This window comes from Phascolarctos cinereus, unplaced genomic scaffold, assembly GCF_003287225.1.
Source record: "Phascolarctos cinereus isolate Bilbo 61053 unplaced genomic scaffold, phaCin_HiC Scaffold_726;HRSCAF=1367, whole genome shotgun sequence".
Taxonomy (NCBI): Eukaryota; Metazoa; Chordata; class Mammalia; order Diprotodontia; family Phascolarctidae; genus Phascolarctos; species Phascolarctos cinereus.
The window spans coordinates 49,777,878-49,792,983 of NW_027556098.1; the positions used below are offsets into that span (position 1 = coordinate 49,777,878).

A 15,106-nucleotide genomic window follows, 5' to 3' on the forward strand; every position below is an offset into this window, starting at 1 on the left:
ATAGATTCTTAGTTGGGAAGTCAGTGTCTTTGTAAACCTCTTATTATATGAGAATATATCCATACTGTCTTCTCCAGGCTTTCCCCTCAGTCTTGTCAAACATGTTATTAGAATTTGTTTAGGAGAATATAAGCTTTTGTGATTCACCATTTGCACCACCAGAAGTAGCAGTGATTCAGGATGCTCTTCATTAGGCTGATTTAACTGTTTACCCCACCTCTTCCCCATTCTATGATTCTCTTTAAAATTTTATTTCTTATTATGAATGATAAACATGAGCATTTCAATATACAAAGAACATAAAAAAAGAGAGTACTATGTATGAAACTGTGGACCTAAATGGTTTTTAAAGATTATTAAATTTAACTTAATCATAACAAACTGCCCTGCTTTTCCTGTGTCCCTTTCTGCTCTCTTTGGTGTTACTGTTTCTTCTCTGGCTCACTCCTGCTCCAATTAGGATGTAAATACTTGATTATCATTTAGAGCTTTAAATTGCTCAAGTGTTTTTTTTAAATTTCTCTAGGTTTCTCTTGTAACCTGTTTTTGGGAGATTCTACCCGGTTCTGGCCTTTTCATCAGGAACACTTAAAAAGTCTTCTATTCTATTAAAGGTCCACTTCTTCCTGGTAAGACTACACTGTTTCTTAAAAAAATAAATTTTTATTGATGTCTTGTTTTTTCATATCATCATCGTTTCCCCTACTATTCCTCCTCCCCCCAGGAAGCCATCCCATATAACAAATGGTATTTTTAAAGATAAGAAAAAAGATGACAGAAAAAAATTAATGTAGCTGGTCAATATATTGAAAAGTTGGAAAATACGTATAATGTACAAAACTTGTGATCTTCTATTTCTGCAAAGAAGTAGAGTAGGAATGTCTTCACACATCTCTTTTTCAAGCCATAATTGTTCTTTATAATTCTGCAACATTCATTTTTGATTTTTTTAATGTGTGTATGTATGGTTATTCTTTCAATTTACATTTTAGTCATTGGACTATACTCCATTGTGCAGGATAAGTTATTCTTGGTTGATTAGTCTCCCTTTTATAATTGTAGCATAGTTGCATGCAGTCAGTGTGATACTAGATGTTATTCCTTTTCTCCTTTTTTACTCAAAGCTTTTTCCCCCCTATCTGAATGTCTAGTTTTTGCTTATCAACTTTCTTAAGTGTTTTCTGTTTGACATTTCTCTTAGGAGGTGGAGTCTGTTTTCACATTGCTTGCTTGAAATACGGCTTCTAGGATTTTTGTCTGGTCATAGGTGTCAAGAAGTATGATGATTCTTAGAAATTAGATCTGGACCTGGTAGATCATGGCTGTAGTGTGTGCTGTTGGGGAAGCCTGAGGCTGGTGGTTAGCTTTAACTTAAAAATTCTGAGCTGCTTTCAGGCTAAAGCCTATCTGGTGTCTGTACTAAATCTAGCATCAATACGATGAGCCCCTTGGAGTTTGGGGTTATCAGGATGCCTAAGGATGGGCAAACTGACCTGAGTCAGAAAAATGGAACAGGTTGAAGTTTCCATGGTGATTAGTATTGGGATCAGGGTCATGAGTAGCTTCCAGCCTGGACAAGATAGAAAAACCTAGTCTCTGTCCTCTTTCACAACAACAACAACAAAAAAGAGTATCTTATTGGATAATCTTCTTGCAAATTTGTTTTTCCCCCAGTTACCTATTTCCCTTCTAATTTTAATTGCAGTAGTATTGTTTGTTGTAATTTTTGTTTTGTTTTAATTTTTTAGAATCAAAATTGTCCCTCTTATCTTTAGTAAGCCTCTCTTTGCTTTGTTGGGTCATGAACTCTTCCCCTATCCATAGACCTGATGGGAATTTCTTTCTTGTTCCTCTAATTTATTTATGATATTACTCTTTATGTCTAAGTCATATACTCATTTGGAGTTTGTTAATCTATGCCTGGTTTCTGTCAGATTGCTTTCCAGTATTCCCAATAATTTTTGTTCATTTAGTGAGTTCTTACTACAATAGTCTTTGACTTCATCAAATTCTATACTATTGTGTTTATTTGTTTCTTTATATTCCACTGCCCTATTTTTTAAAATTTTTTAGATTAAATTGTATTCTTTCCAGTCAACAAGTTCCTTTCTCCCTCCCATCCCCTCAACGGCACATTGGGAGTTGGGGGTAGGGGGAACAAACAAACCAAAAATGCTGTTGACAAATTCACAATCAAAATAAATTATCGCATTGGTTATGTCCAGAAATGCATGTTTCACTCTATATTAATATAATCACCTCTCAGGAGGTAGACAGCATTCTATGTCATTGGTTCTCTGGAATCATGGTTCATCCTTGTGTTGATCAAAGTTCTTAAGTCTTTCAAAACTGTTGGATTTTACGATGTTGTTGGTATAGTATAAATTTTTCTCCTCGCTCTATTCACGTCACTCAGTATCACTTCAAAATGAGGTTCAAGTGATGTTCATTCAAAATAAGGTTCAAGTGATGTCCATTCCCCTCACTCCTTACTTGTGTAGAAGGGCGAGTTAGAGAGGAGAAGTAGATGGTGAGCCAGATGCTGTACTCCTTGAGAAAGGAAGAAAAATGACTTAGGGTGTGGCATACTATAGCTATCACAATTTGGATTGTGTGGAAAATTTTAATTGAGTGGACTCAAAAGGGGCAGCTAGGTGGCACAGTGGATAGAGCACTGGCCCTCAAGTTAGGAGGACCTGAGTTCAGATCCAGCCTCAGACCAAACACTTGAGACTTACTTACTAGCTGTGTGACCCTGGGCAAGTCGCTTAACCCCAATTGCTTAAAAAAACCCCAAAATTTCAAAGAAGGGGAGAGTGCTTCCTGAAGGGGGTAAATGGAGAATCTGGAAATGAAGTGAGAGAACAAGGAATATTAGGACTCCCTTTTTATTGGGGGGGGTTATATTATTGTTCATCCTTCGTTCAAAAAGGACTAATGACATCATGGGGTCATCAAAGTCCAGTGGCAGGATAAAAGTCAGGATGACTGACTTTGCCCTGGGATGCAGTGGATGACCTTGGGAGTTTTCCATGTCTGATGAAAGTCTAAGGACACCACAGTATCCTTAGTACTTAGAGCAGTGCCTAACACATAGTAGGCAAAATTAATAAATGCTGGCTGTTTATCAACTGACTGGCTAATGAACTGTAAATAAAGATCCTTTTCCTCTTCCTTTGATTTCTTTGAGGATACTCTTCTACTAGTGGTATAGCTGGGTCTTAGTTTTCTGTGAATAGTTCCCAATTGTTTTACAGAGTGACTGAACCAATTCACAGCTCAACCAACAGTGCACTAATGTACTTGTTTTTCCATACCGCTTCCATCATTTTCCTTTTTTCTTGTCTTTTCTAATCTAGTAGGTATAATGTGGAACTTCAGAGTTTATTTACTTTGTATTTCTGTAGTTATTGGTGATTTAGAGCATTTTTTCATTAAATTATAGATAGCTTGGATTTCTTACTTTGAAAACCGCTCATTCATATCTTGAATATTTGTCTTCTGGAGGATGGCTCTTAATCTTGTAAATTTGAGTTAATTCCTTTTAAATGAAATCTATATCAGAAAAATGTGGCAAAGATTTTTTTCCTAGTTACCTGTTTGCCTTCAAATTTTTTACTGCATTAGGTTTGTTTATGCAAAATCCTTCGAAGCTATCACTTGTTTCATCATAAATTCTTTCTCTACCCAAAGGTTGGAAAGGTAATTTCTCCCATGTTGCTCTAATTTGTTTATAATGTGACCTTATTATATCTAGATCTTATATTCCTTTGCAGCTTATCTTGATGTATGGTGTGAGGTGCTGGTCTAAACTTCCTTAAGTCGTTACCCCTTCTCTGACTGCTTCTCTCTCCTGTCTCAGCACAATAGTAACTTCATCTCTACACTTTCCTCTGCTCTGAATCCCTTGCTCACTTTTCCTATTTTCCCAAACTACTGCCGTATATTATACCTACATTTGCCTTCTTTGCTCTTCCTCCCTGAGATGCTGAATACAGTTGGAAGTTTCACAACTGTACTGACTAGGCACATTGCAAATTTATGTTATCCAACCTCAACTGGTCCTTCACCTCACTAAGACAGTTGTTTTATTTTTCCCTAATTGATTTACTATCTCACTTTCCCCAGAAGGTAGCCCAAACTTTGTCTTCTCTCCTCTATCCTCTGCCATAATGTCTCTTATCTCTGTTCCCCAACCCCCTCAGCTGAAGACCATAGTCTCTTACTTTCTCTTACTGATAAAACTGAGGCTATTCAACACGAGTTACCTCTTTTCCCATTTTCTTTACTTGACATCCTTTGATATAAATTCCCTTTCCTCTCTTCATTTCCCCCAGTTCCTGATAAAGAGGTAGCTCTTCTCCTTGATAAAGTGACCCTCTCCTTGGGACTTTGAACCCAACTTCTCCTGTCTTTTACAACAGATTTCATCCTCAACCATCCCACCTCTTTTGAATCTTCAACTTTATTAACTGACTTCTTCCCTGCTGCCTTCAAATATGTCCAAGTCCTGACTCATCTTTTAAAAACCTTCACTAGAACCTAACATTCCTTCAAGCTATATTGTCCTTTTCTCAGTCAAACTTCTTGAAAAATCTTTCTACCCTTGTCCCTGTTTCCTTTCCTTTCCTTTCCTCTCCTCTCATTTCACTCCTCAGTACTTTACAGTATGGCTTCCAATTAATCACTCAACTAAAACTTCTCTGTCCTGAATTGCCATTCATCTTTTAATGATCAAATCTCATGGTCTTTTTTCAATCTGCATCTTTTTCAACCTATCAGCTGCACTTGACACTATTGACCATCTCATTTCCTGTATACTCTCTCTTCCCTTAGTTTTCATGACACTGTTCTCTCATCATTTACTTCATACCTGTCTGACATCTCCTTCTCAATCTTCTTTTCTGGCCTACCTTTAACTAGGTGTCCTTCAAGATTCTGCCCTGGGTCCTCTTCTCTTTTCCCTCTATATTCTTTCTCTTGGTATCTTCATCAGTTCCCATAAGTTTAAATATCATCTCTATGCAGATGACTCCCCATATCTCTCTAGATATTCCTAGTCTTTCTCCTGAGACTTCATCCTTTATCACCTGTTGTGCATTCCAAACTACATGTTCTGGAGACATTTAAAACTCAAAACATATGAAACAACTTAGTATCTCTCCTCCCACCAACCTACCCCTCTTCCAAATTTCCCTGTATCTGTCAAAGCTACCACTGACTTTCCAGACATCCAGATTCATAACCTTGGCATATCCTTAACATATCCTTGTTGCCAATTTTTTTGTTTTTTCCTTCATAGCATCTCTTTTACTCCATCCATTCTCTCTGCTCATGCAGGCACCACCTTAGTTCACAGCCTCTTCATCTTGCCTAGGTTATTGCAGCAGCCTCAAGAATAAGGACCTCAAGGTCTGTATTTGTAGAGTTATAAGTTACTTTGCTTCACATTGGTTTCTTGCATTATATAGCTCACAATCTGTCCACCGGTGTACTTCCAATTAATGTCTGAAGCTGCTTCCTCCCTTGAGTGACTGCCTTTCTGTAAATGTGTCTGTCTGGAGAGTAGTTCATTACTACTGTACCTCAAGTTTGTGTCTACTCTTCCCACAGATGCTATGTGTATTTGTGGCAGATTATACCCAGATTCTGGAGAAAGGAGGTGTGTTGGTATTTTAAAGATACCATTTTTTACTATGCCATTTTAACAAACACCATTGCTAAGAATTGAATCAATTAGCTAGTTGAATCTACTAATTGTTGCTAAATTATCAAATGGTTGCATGACAGTAGGTTCATTTCTATGCCCTGAGAGTACCCAGGGTACTCGGAGTACCCAGACTAAGTCTAAAATCAAATTAGGGGATTAGCCCAAAGTGGGTGCTAAGCAAAGTATTTTACAAGCCTTATTTTATCTGTACCACAACCATTTGAAGTACTCACAGTAGGAATTATTACCTCTATATTACAAAGGGGGAAACTGAGAAAGAGAAAGTTACTTGCTCAAAGTATATAACTAGTTGTCAGCTGAAGCCAGACTTGATTGAACTCAGGTCTTTTACCTCTAAGAACCACATTCTCTTTTCATTCTACCATACTGGCCCTTGTATAATAACCAATGCGTATAGTTCTACACTATAAATTGTACTCATTTTATAGGACTTTTGTAATGGACGGAATGTTATAGTAGAAAAAGCTTTGGACTGGGATTCAGGAGACCTGAATTTTGGTTCTGACTGAGCATTAACTGTCTCTGTGATGCTTCTGGAAAATAATGATCATTCTTTCTACCTTGTTGCAGACAGGTGACAGACCAGGTTCAAATCCTGCCTGCTGCCTGCTTTAGTATGACCTGTAAGCTAAACATGTTTCTCACATTCTTAAAGTGAGGTTCAGAATGAGATATATATTTCTAGACATAGCCAATGTTGGGGTTTGTTTATCCTGACTATTTGTTGCAAAGGATGACTTTGAGTTGCTTTTTTTTTTGGAGAAGGACTTCAAGGAGAGGGTAATGGTAAAGGTAGTGATAGTGCTACTGAAAAAAAAAAGCAGAGTGCCAGTGAGTCATTTTTTAAAATATTCAGAAGACTGCAGAAGGAAGTCCCCATGGGAATACTATAGGATTAAATATAAATTCCTTTAGGGCAGTGTGGGAACCAAGATGTATGTAGTAGAGTTCTATATATATTTCCCTTTTGCTTTGTATAGGGAAATGTTAATGTTGTCCATGTTTGTCAAGTTCATAATAATAAAGAAAATTTTAAAAAATCTTGTGACTATGAACAAATCACTGTGAAGTCTTCTGTGTCCTCATTTCCAAAATGAAGGGTTGGAATGAGGCAATCACTAACTAGTTAATCTAACATTCTCGAACAGTTCACTCCCATCCTTCTCCACCTCCCTCTTCTTCAACACCAGATGATATTAATATTTTAGAATTCAAATAGATTATTTTTTCTCTGGAAAGTAATTGCATACACTGACACACTGTACTTCTTTCCTACTGGGAAAATAGTGCCTAATGGGGATGTCATGTTCCCAGAGGCAATACGGTCTGGTAGACAGATTCTTGGATGGAGGAGCAAGACATGTGGGTTCTATACTCACTTCTGCAGTTCTGTGCCTTCACTGTTATTCACTTAATTATTAAATACTGTTAGTTTGCAAAGGCTCATGTTAGGTGTTATAAACAAGACTTTGTCCTTTTTTCTTGGGAACTACTATAATAAAAAAGAAAAAGATGAGTTAAACAGTAGCTTTTTAAAAAATGAAAATTAGGAATAGGAAATTATTTCCAACAGCCTATACTTTTAATTCAGTGCTTTGAGGATCAGTAAATTTAGTTGGTATGGGCACTCCTTCCACTGACTCCACTCTAATTTATTTGCCTTTGAGAATTTCTATGACCAAAAAGTTAGTAACTCTGTGGCCAAACTACAAACTTAGTTGGTCCTATAACTTGACTTGTGTAAAGCTTTTCTAGGTTGGGTGGGACCTGCCCCTACTTCTCCTCTGTAACAGTTTTTGAAAATCAAAGTTCTCATGTACCAAAATATTCGTAGCAGTGTTATTTCTGATAATACAAACTAGAAATGAAATCCTGGCCAAAGATTGGGACAAGACTTGGCTGAACAAATTATGGCATGTCACAGAATCCCAGGGTTAGAAAGGGCCTTAAAAGCCATCTATTTAAACCTGTATCTGAACAAGAAAATTCTCTAAAACAGTGACCTGACAAGTGTTCATTCCAGCCTTTGCTTGAAAAACCTTTAGTGATTCTGAATCCATTTCCTCCTTAGTCTCCCCATACTTTTAGAAAGTTTGAGTTGTCATGAAGTTTTTCCTAATGTGACTCTTTAGGGCAGCGAGGTGGCACAGTAGATAGAATACTTATGGAATAAACTCATGATTCTTTACCATACCAGTTGTTCTAAAATGAGAAGAAAGCATGGTGAAAATAATGGGTAAAGATTACTGGAGGCAGAAGTGGAAGTAGTGTCATTAGAATATACCCAACTTGTCAGAAGGAAGAAAATAAGTGAGTTTGGAAAACTGAAGCAGCTAGGTGGAACAGTGCAGTCAGGAAGAATTGATTTTGAGTCTGGCCTCAGATACTTACTAGCTTTGAAACCCTGGGCAAGTCACTTATCTGCCTCAGTTTCCTTACCTGTAAAATGGGGATAATAACACCTTCCTCCCAGGGTGGTCATGAGGATAAAATGAGATAATAACATTTATAAAGTACTTTGCAAAACTTAAAGTACTATATAAATGCTATTATTATTATTCTTTAATCATCAATAAAGAGCCTGTATGAGATATTATATACTAATAGCAATTTAAAGGGGATGACATGGTGATCAGTGTTATTGTTATTTAGCCATTCCTGTTTTTGCCCTTCACCCTACTATTGACTTGTTTCCCAAACAGGTTTTCTGCTATAAATACTTCTTTTCCACTCTGGAAGTAATATCAAAGGATCTGTAATTTTCTTTATTTTATTTTATTTTTTTGTGAACTCTGAGCCCCAGAGAAAGCACCTTTGGGAAAACAATTGAGTCTGAGATTTATCTCTTGTCTCTTTTCTGAGGACTTTCCCCCTCAAAGGCCCTCTCCCAATTATACTCCACTGTAATTGGGAGTGTGGTGGTGTGTTTCAGTGATGCAGCTTCTTTCCTGATATATCTTAGGCCCAATTGTGCCTTGTTCTTACAGTCCTAGCCCCTTTCTTTGCAGTGGTTGCCTCTGGCTCTGAGCTTCTCTCAGAGAGCCCAGTAGTTTCTTTCAGCTTTTCATGCTCCAGCTCCTTGTGTCTTCTCATCCAATCAGGTGTTGGGTTCCCTTTTTGAATCTCCTTCCAGGACTCAGAGACTGATTTTAAAGGTCACTGTGGGATTTTATTTCTCTTTCTGTGTTGCTTCCCTTTTAATTTACTCAGGACTGATTTGAACTTCACAAAGGGATCCCCTATTGTGGTTACATTTTAAAAAACTGGTTAACACCTCATTGTTGAGCCTTTTTCTTTGATTTTGTCTTCGGTTTTCAGGAACGAACACTCCTTTATAATAGTAAAGAAAGAATCTCATTTATGTAGCCATCTCCAACCTGGATGAAGAAGGAACAGTCAAATAGGCAGGAGGAAAACCTGGAGAGGTGAGAGTATCTAGGAGAAGAGAGTGATCAATAGTGTCAAAGGCTGCGGAGAGGTCAAGAAGGTTGAGGATCAAGGAAAGGCTCTTAGATTGGACATTTATGAAATTATTGGCAACTTTAAGAATAGTTTCCATCAAGTGATGAGGTTGGAAGCCAGATTGCAGAGAATTTAGAATTAAAAAGAGAGAACGTGGAGGCATCTAGTATAGATTGTTTTCTCAGAGAGTTTAGTCACTCAGAGGAAGAAAGATATAGGAGGGTAGCTACCAGAGGTGGTCAGAGCCAGTCAGAGTTTTTTTAAGGATGGTAGAGAGACCTCTATTTACAGAAGCAGAGAAAGAATCAGGAGATAGATTGAAGGTTAGAGGAAAGGAGGATATGGGATCAAAGGGGCATGTTAAGGGGTTTATCTTGGCAGGAAGGAGGCCTGCCTCTTCTTGTAAGACAGGGTTGAAGGAGATAGTGGGGGAAAGAGGTCTGAGTGATATGAGATGAGGAAGAAGGGAGAACAGGAATCTCTTGGTGAATGCCTTAGTTTTTTTTTCTTCAGTGAATTATAAGAACAAGTCCACAGCTGAGAAAGGGTAGGGAAAGAGATACTATGGGAGGCTTGAGGATAGATGAGAAAATTTGGAACAGCTGTTGTGGCGCCTCCACCACCAGGAAGATAGAATATTGATTACAGGTGTAAAAAAAGGGTTGTGTTCTGTCATTAGGGCCCAGCTGAGATTATGTAACATAAGTTTGTAGCTCTTTGAGTTAGCATGGTTTTGTGACATGTTAATAGGGAGGAAGGCAGCCTAAGCTGGGAGTAATCCGAGGGTAGGATTTGGCAAGGTGTATTCAATGAGGGTGCAAGAGGGCAAGGAATTCTAGTGTAAAAGGATATTGCAGAGTTGAATTGATTCACCATGGGGTTGAGATAAGGAAAGGGGCTCAGGAGGACACAGTGAGGATAAAGAATGGGGTTAGGGATTTTAAGAAATAGGGAAAGATGGAATGATAAAAGAATATGATCAGATAAAATATGATCAGATGCAGCCTAGTTGGAGTGAAGGAGAGGGTTGTAAGAGTTGAATAGATTGAGTAATGGAAGATTATGGTAAACCATCAATATGTGTATTGATGTCCACTAGGCACTGAACTCATTGATGAAGAAAGGAGAATATCCGGGGAATTAACAAATGACAGTCATCAAGATCTGGCTGGATGATAAATTTGCCTGTGATAGACCTCCAAGAAGGAGGTTCCAAGTAATGGGGATAGAGGAAAGGTCCGAAAATTGTGGTGGAAAATAAGAATGATCCAGCTTCCTCACTGCAACCAGTGAGTGAGGATATGAATGGAAGTGCAACTAATATTGTCATTAGGAATGCCCCAGGTCTCCCTGAATGCTAGAAAACAGAAGAAATGAAAAGTGGAAAAAGTTTAAAGTGAGAGGAAATTTGTTAATTATGGAGCAGGCATTCCAGAGAACACAGTGCGAAGAGGCAAGTAGCTCTGGTATGGAGGGATATTATGGGCTTGTTGTTGAGGGGGATAGAAATAAAGTGCGTAGGTAGTTTGAGATGGGGTTCAGAATTATCGCTGGAATGGAAAGAGCATTGGAAAGAATATTGAAAACAATTAGCTATTGAGGAATGAGTCCAGGCATAAATATCTGTATTCATCCTTCATTTTCAGAGAGGCTTAATGACATCACACAGTGATGTTTTGATTTGCTCGTGATTTGGATTTAAGTGAGACAGAGTTGCACCAAGTCATCAGCCTCACTCTTTCAGAGTCATTGAAGTCTAGTAGTAAGACCTCACATTACAGTAAGAGTAGGTGAAGGTATAGCTTTGGGCGGGAGTCTGTTGAAGAGTTAAAAGGTAGGTATTGGTCCAGTAATGGCCTCTGGAGCACTGTAGAAAGCTCTGGGTTGAAGACCTGATCTCTAAGATGAGCATTCTGGGAATGCCAGGGCTTGCTTGGAAGGTAAGGGAAGATATACTCAGGAGGTACATGGCAAAATTCTGGAGTAACATTGGATTTGCATGGTTCCCAGAAAAGGGCCCTGAGAGAAGACAGAGCAAGGTAGTCCTATAGGTAGTAAGTAAATTAGCAGTGCTGGTATTTAAACACTTGTCTCATGATTCCAAAGTTAATGGTTTTGATATTTGCACTGATGTTGCCTGAATTTGTCAAGCACTTAACACTTTACAAAGTACTTTCATATTCAAGCAGACCTATAACTAGAACTTTGCCTTATGGTGCCAAGATTAGTGGGTACTGGAAGCCCATATGGCTCTTCAGCAGTGTACAAATAACTGAGCTTAACAGTTGTTAGTAATAATTATGGCCTATAATTCCTCCACACAGTTGTTCTACACCAGATAGCCTTTCCATCCCTACCTCCCCATCCTGAGGAGAGTGCCCTTGCTATATCTTAGAAGATTTACACAGGCAATCAATTTCTGGGTTCTCCGATTTTCTGTCCTGTCTCCCCAACACCTTAATTTGTCTTTAAAAGATAATTTGAGGGCTTGTTTTTTGAAGCTCTTCCTAGGAATGAAAAAAATGTGACTTATGACTGTGTATCCAGGATCTTTATTGTGATAAAATTGTTTACTGGCTTTTGCATTGTTGCTACCTGTCTTCTTCTATCAAAACTTTACTTGAGATACACATTTTGATGTTTAGGTAAAACCCTTATTTCTCAAAAACTATGCTCCTGGAGCATGAGCTCATCTAGGCCCTCCAAGAGTTTCAAGTACCAGACGTGTGAAGTATTGTATTTGTCCAAGGCCCAGCTTACCCCAGTCTGTATAGGTTCATGCTCTGGTCTACTGTTAGTTGATTTTTTTTTGGCCACTACAACTTTAAAAGGTCACCTACTAACTTATAGAGGGGCCCAGAAATCTTGTGAAGTTTTAAAGCTTATTAAAGGTTGAAGGAGTTGTGACCCATAATCTTTGAAGTATTGAAATGTTATTTAATGCCGTTACCAGACTGTCAGGGGAATTTGATTGTAAAAGTTTGATCCCTCCACTGTTTGCATGATTTCATTTTAGATACTTTTTAGTTTATACAGTAACATGGGCTTCTTTTTATGGATCCTAGATCTTTCTTTCCTTCCTTTTACATGTATTTTCAGAAAAATTCTAGGATTTCAAAACAGCAAGTTAGAAAGTATCTTGGGAATTTGAAATAACTCAGAGTGATTTCCTTTCTGTTATGTTATCTGCTTTAGTTATGTGGGGTGAAGGGGAATGGGGCAGAGTGGAGTATGATATGGGAGGTGGAGTCTACACATGTTACCTTCTACCGAGGAGGTAGCTGTTCTTTAGTAAGTGGAGAAAGTTTGTATATTTTCTATGGCTTCTTAATGGATGGCTTGGCATGAGAGGCAAAATACATTGTGTACGTTTCAAGTATATATGTATATAAAGTGCAACCATATAATTAAAATTTAATATTTTGTTTTATCTCAGACCTCTTTGTTAATAATCTCCTCTGTCCAGTGTTAGATCTTCTTAAACTTCTATGGAACCTCATGAAAATAGCAGATTTAAAATATTTAATCACTATCTATTCATGCATTATTTCAAACTCTGGAAAGTGAAGTACTCTTTGAGGTATACTCAGCTATTTTCATGGAACCCTAATTTTCAGTCCTAACAGATTTTTAGTAGGGGTTGCTCCTGCACCATGGTATATATGACTTTGCCTGCAAAATAATATCAGTCGAGGCCAAAAAAGACAATGTGGCAAGATGGGGAAAAGTGTATCTTTTTAAAAAGTTATTTAGGAAGACTATCCTACTTACTATTTGAAATCTTTTACCTGATAGTTATATTTAACTTACTTATTGATAAAATGTTAACAGATTCAATGTCATCTTCTTGTCTTAAAAATCTCAGTGTAAGTTGTCAGACAAAGAGATTATGTTTCTTATGAAATGTGGTAAGTGATAAGGAGGAAAAAGAGATTTAGGTATACACGTGCCTTGCCAATAGGTCACAAACAAGTAAGGGGGCAGGATTTGAACTCAGTTCACTTATGTCTTCAAATTCAGCATACCTTTCATCAGATATCAAATTGGCAATGTTAGGAATTTTATACTATAGTTAGGTAACATTATTTATGGTGCTGGTAGTGATGGGATGAATAAAAATCAATTATACTTCATTGCTTTAAATTTTACTAACAAACTTTTCAATCTCCTTGAAATTAGATGGGAATTATTATAATTATTGTTGTTGTTGTTGTGGTTATTGTTATGGCTTCTAGTTGGCACAGTGGATAGAATGCTGGGCCTGGAATCAGGAAGATTTATCTTCCTGTGTTCAAATCTCACCTCAGACGCTTACTAGTTGTGTTACCCTGGGCAAGTCACTTAACCCTCTTTGCCTCAGTTCCTTATCTGTAAGATGAAGGGGAAAAGGAAATGGCAAACCACTGTAGTATCTTTGCCAAGAAAACCACAAAAGAGAGTCATAAAGAGTTGAACACAACTGAAAAATGGCTAAACAACAACAAATTATTATAATAATCAAAAACAACAGTAGTGATAATAATATGATAGCTTACATTGATATATAGTATGTTGTGGTTTATAAAATGCTTTTTTTCATAACCAACTGTAAGAACTTCCTTTTGCTTATTGAGAAGCGGAAACTGCATGTGTTGGAGCTCCAGTAGGACTCGAACTCAGATCTTATGATTCTAAGCCATAAGATAATGGAATTTTGGCATTAGAAGATCACTTACAGGTCATCTAATCCAGTTTCCTCATTCTAAAGATGAAGAACCCAGGGCCCAGTAAGTTTAAGTTTAAGGTAGGAAATGTCAGATGTGGAATTTGAATCTCAGTTTTCAGATTCCAGGTCCAGTATAGCAGACTGCCTCTCTATGTAAATAGTGATGTCATGCTTTGTGACTTAAATGTTTCTCTTATTGGTTTTTTTTTACTGTTGTTGTTTGTCCTTTATTTTACTTTTTAATTTTTTTTAGGCAATTGGGGTTAAGTGACTTGCCCAGGGTCACACAGCTAGTTAAGTGTCAAGTGTTTGGTCTGAGGCCAGATTTGAACTCAGGTCCTTCTGACTTCAGGGCCAGTGCTCTATCCACTGTGCCACCTAGGTGCCCCTGTTTCTCTTCTTTAAAAAAAAAATTGATATGGAGGAAAATTTTGGAAGAGTCACAGTTTTGCTATTATTACCAATGGCCCTAGTGACCCCTACTCACAAAGGGTGTCTGGGACTGTTGTCACAAAGACCAGTTCAGCCCTGGGGGAGTTCAGCCTATAGAGAGGGTATCCAGACTTTTTTTGCTCTCTCTGGCTACTTCTGCCATGCTGCCCCTATCCCAGGAAAAGCTAAAGTTTAAGCATGACTTATTTTTAGTCTCCCAAAAAGGATTAATAAGGCCCCTCTAGAAAAATTACTCCTTACCAGACCAAATAATATTAAAAAATATAAAGAAAATCTTCAGTAATTACCTTTATCCATCACAGGACAACAAGCAAAAAAATCAGAAGGGAGTCCACCAGAAAAGCCAGCATGAGGGCAAGCAAACAAGACAGAAACTTGCCACTGATGATGAGGCCCATTTCAATGACAACTAAAGCCTTCATTACAGTGCCTGGGAACAGGGAGACTGGAGAGCTCAGATGAGATTCCAGAAACACCACTATTTACAGAGTATTTGGAAAATGAAATTATAAATGAAATGAGGGGTAATGGAAGAAAGGATTGGAAGGATAATAATATCTCAGGACAAAAAGTGATAAAACTTATTCAAGTAACAGACACTCTGAAAGTTAAAATGGACCAAACAGAAATAAGAGATTTCATAGGAAAAAACATTAGAACCAAATCAAAATACGGGGGAAATATAAGTGTCTTCTATCAGAAGCAACCAACTTAGAAAATAGGACAGAGTATCTAAGAATCAGTATGAGCCAGCT

At 37.7% G+C, this 15,106-nt stretch overlaps 1 protein-coding gene across 1 annotated transcript in view; it reads left to right on the forward strand.

Annotated features, from left to right (window-relative positions):
* Positions 1 to 15,106, forward strand: part of TIAM1 (TIAM Rac1 associated GEF 1) — a 243,823-nt gene that overhangs the window by 18,950 nt on the left and 209,767 nt on the right. Inside the window, 1 exon segment of the mRNA XM_078146537.1 lies at positions 527 to 629. The gene's annotated coding sequence lies outside the window, so the exon portion shown is untranslated.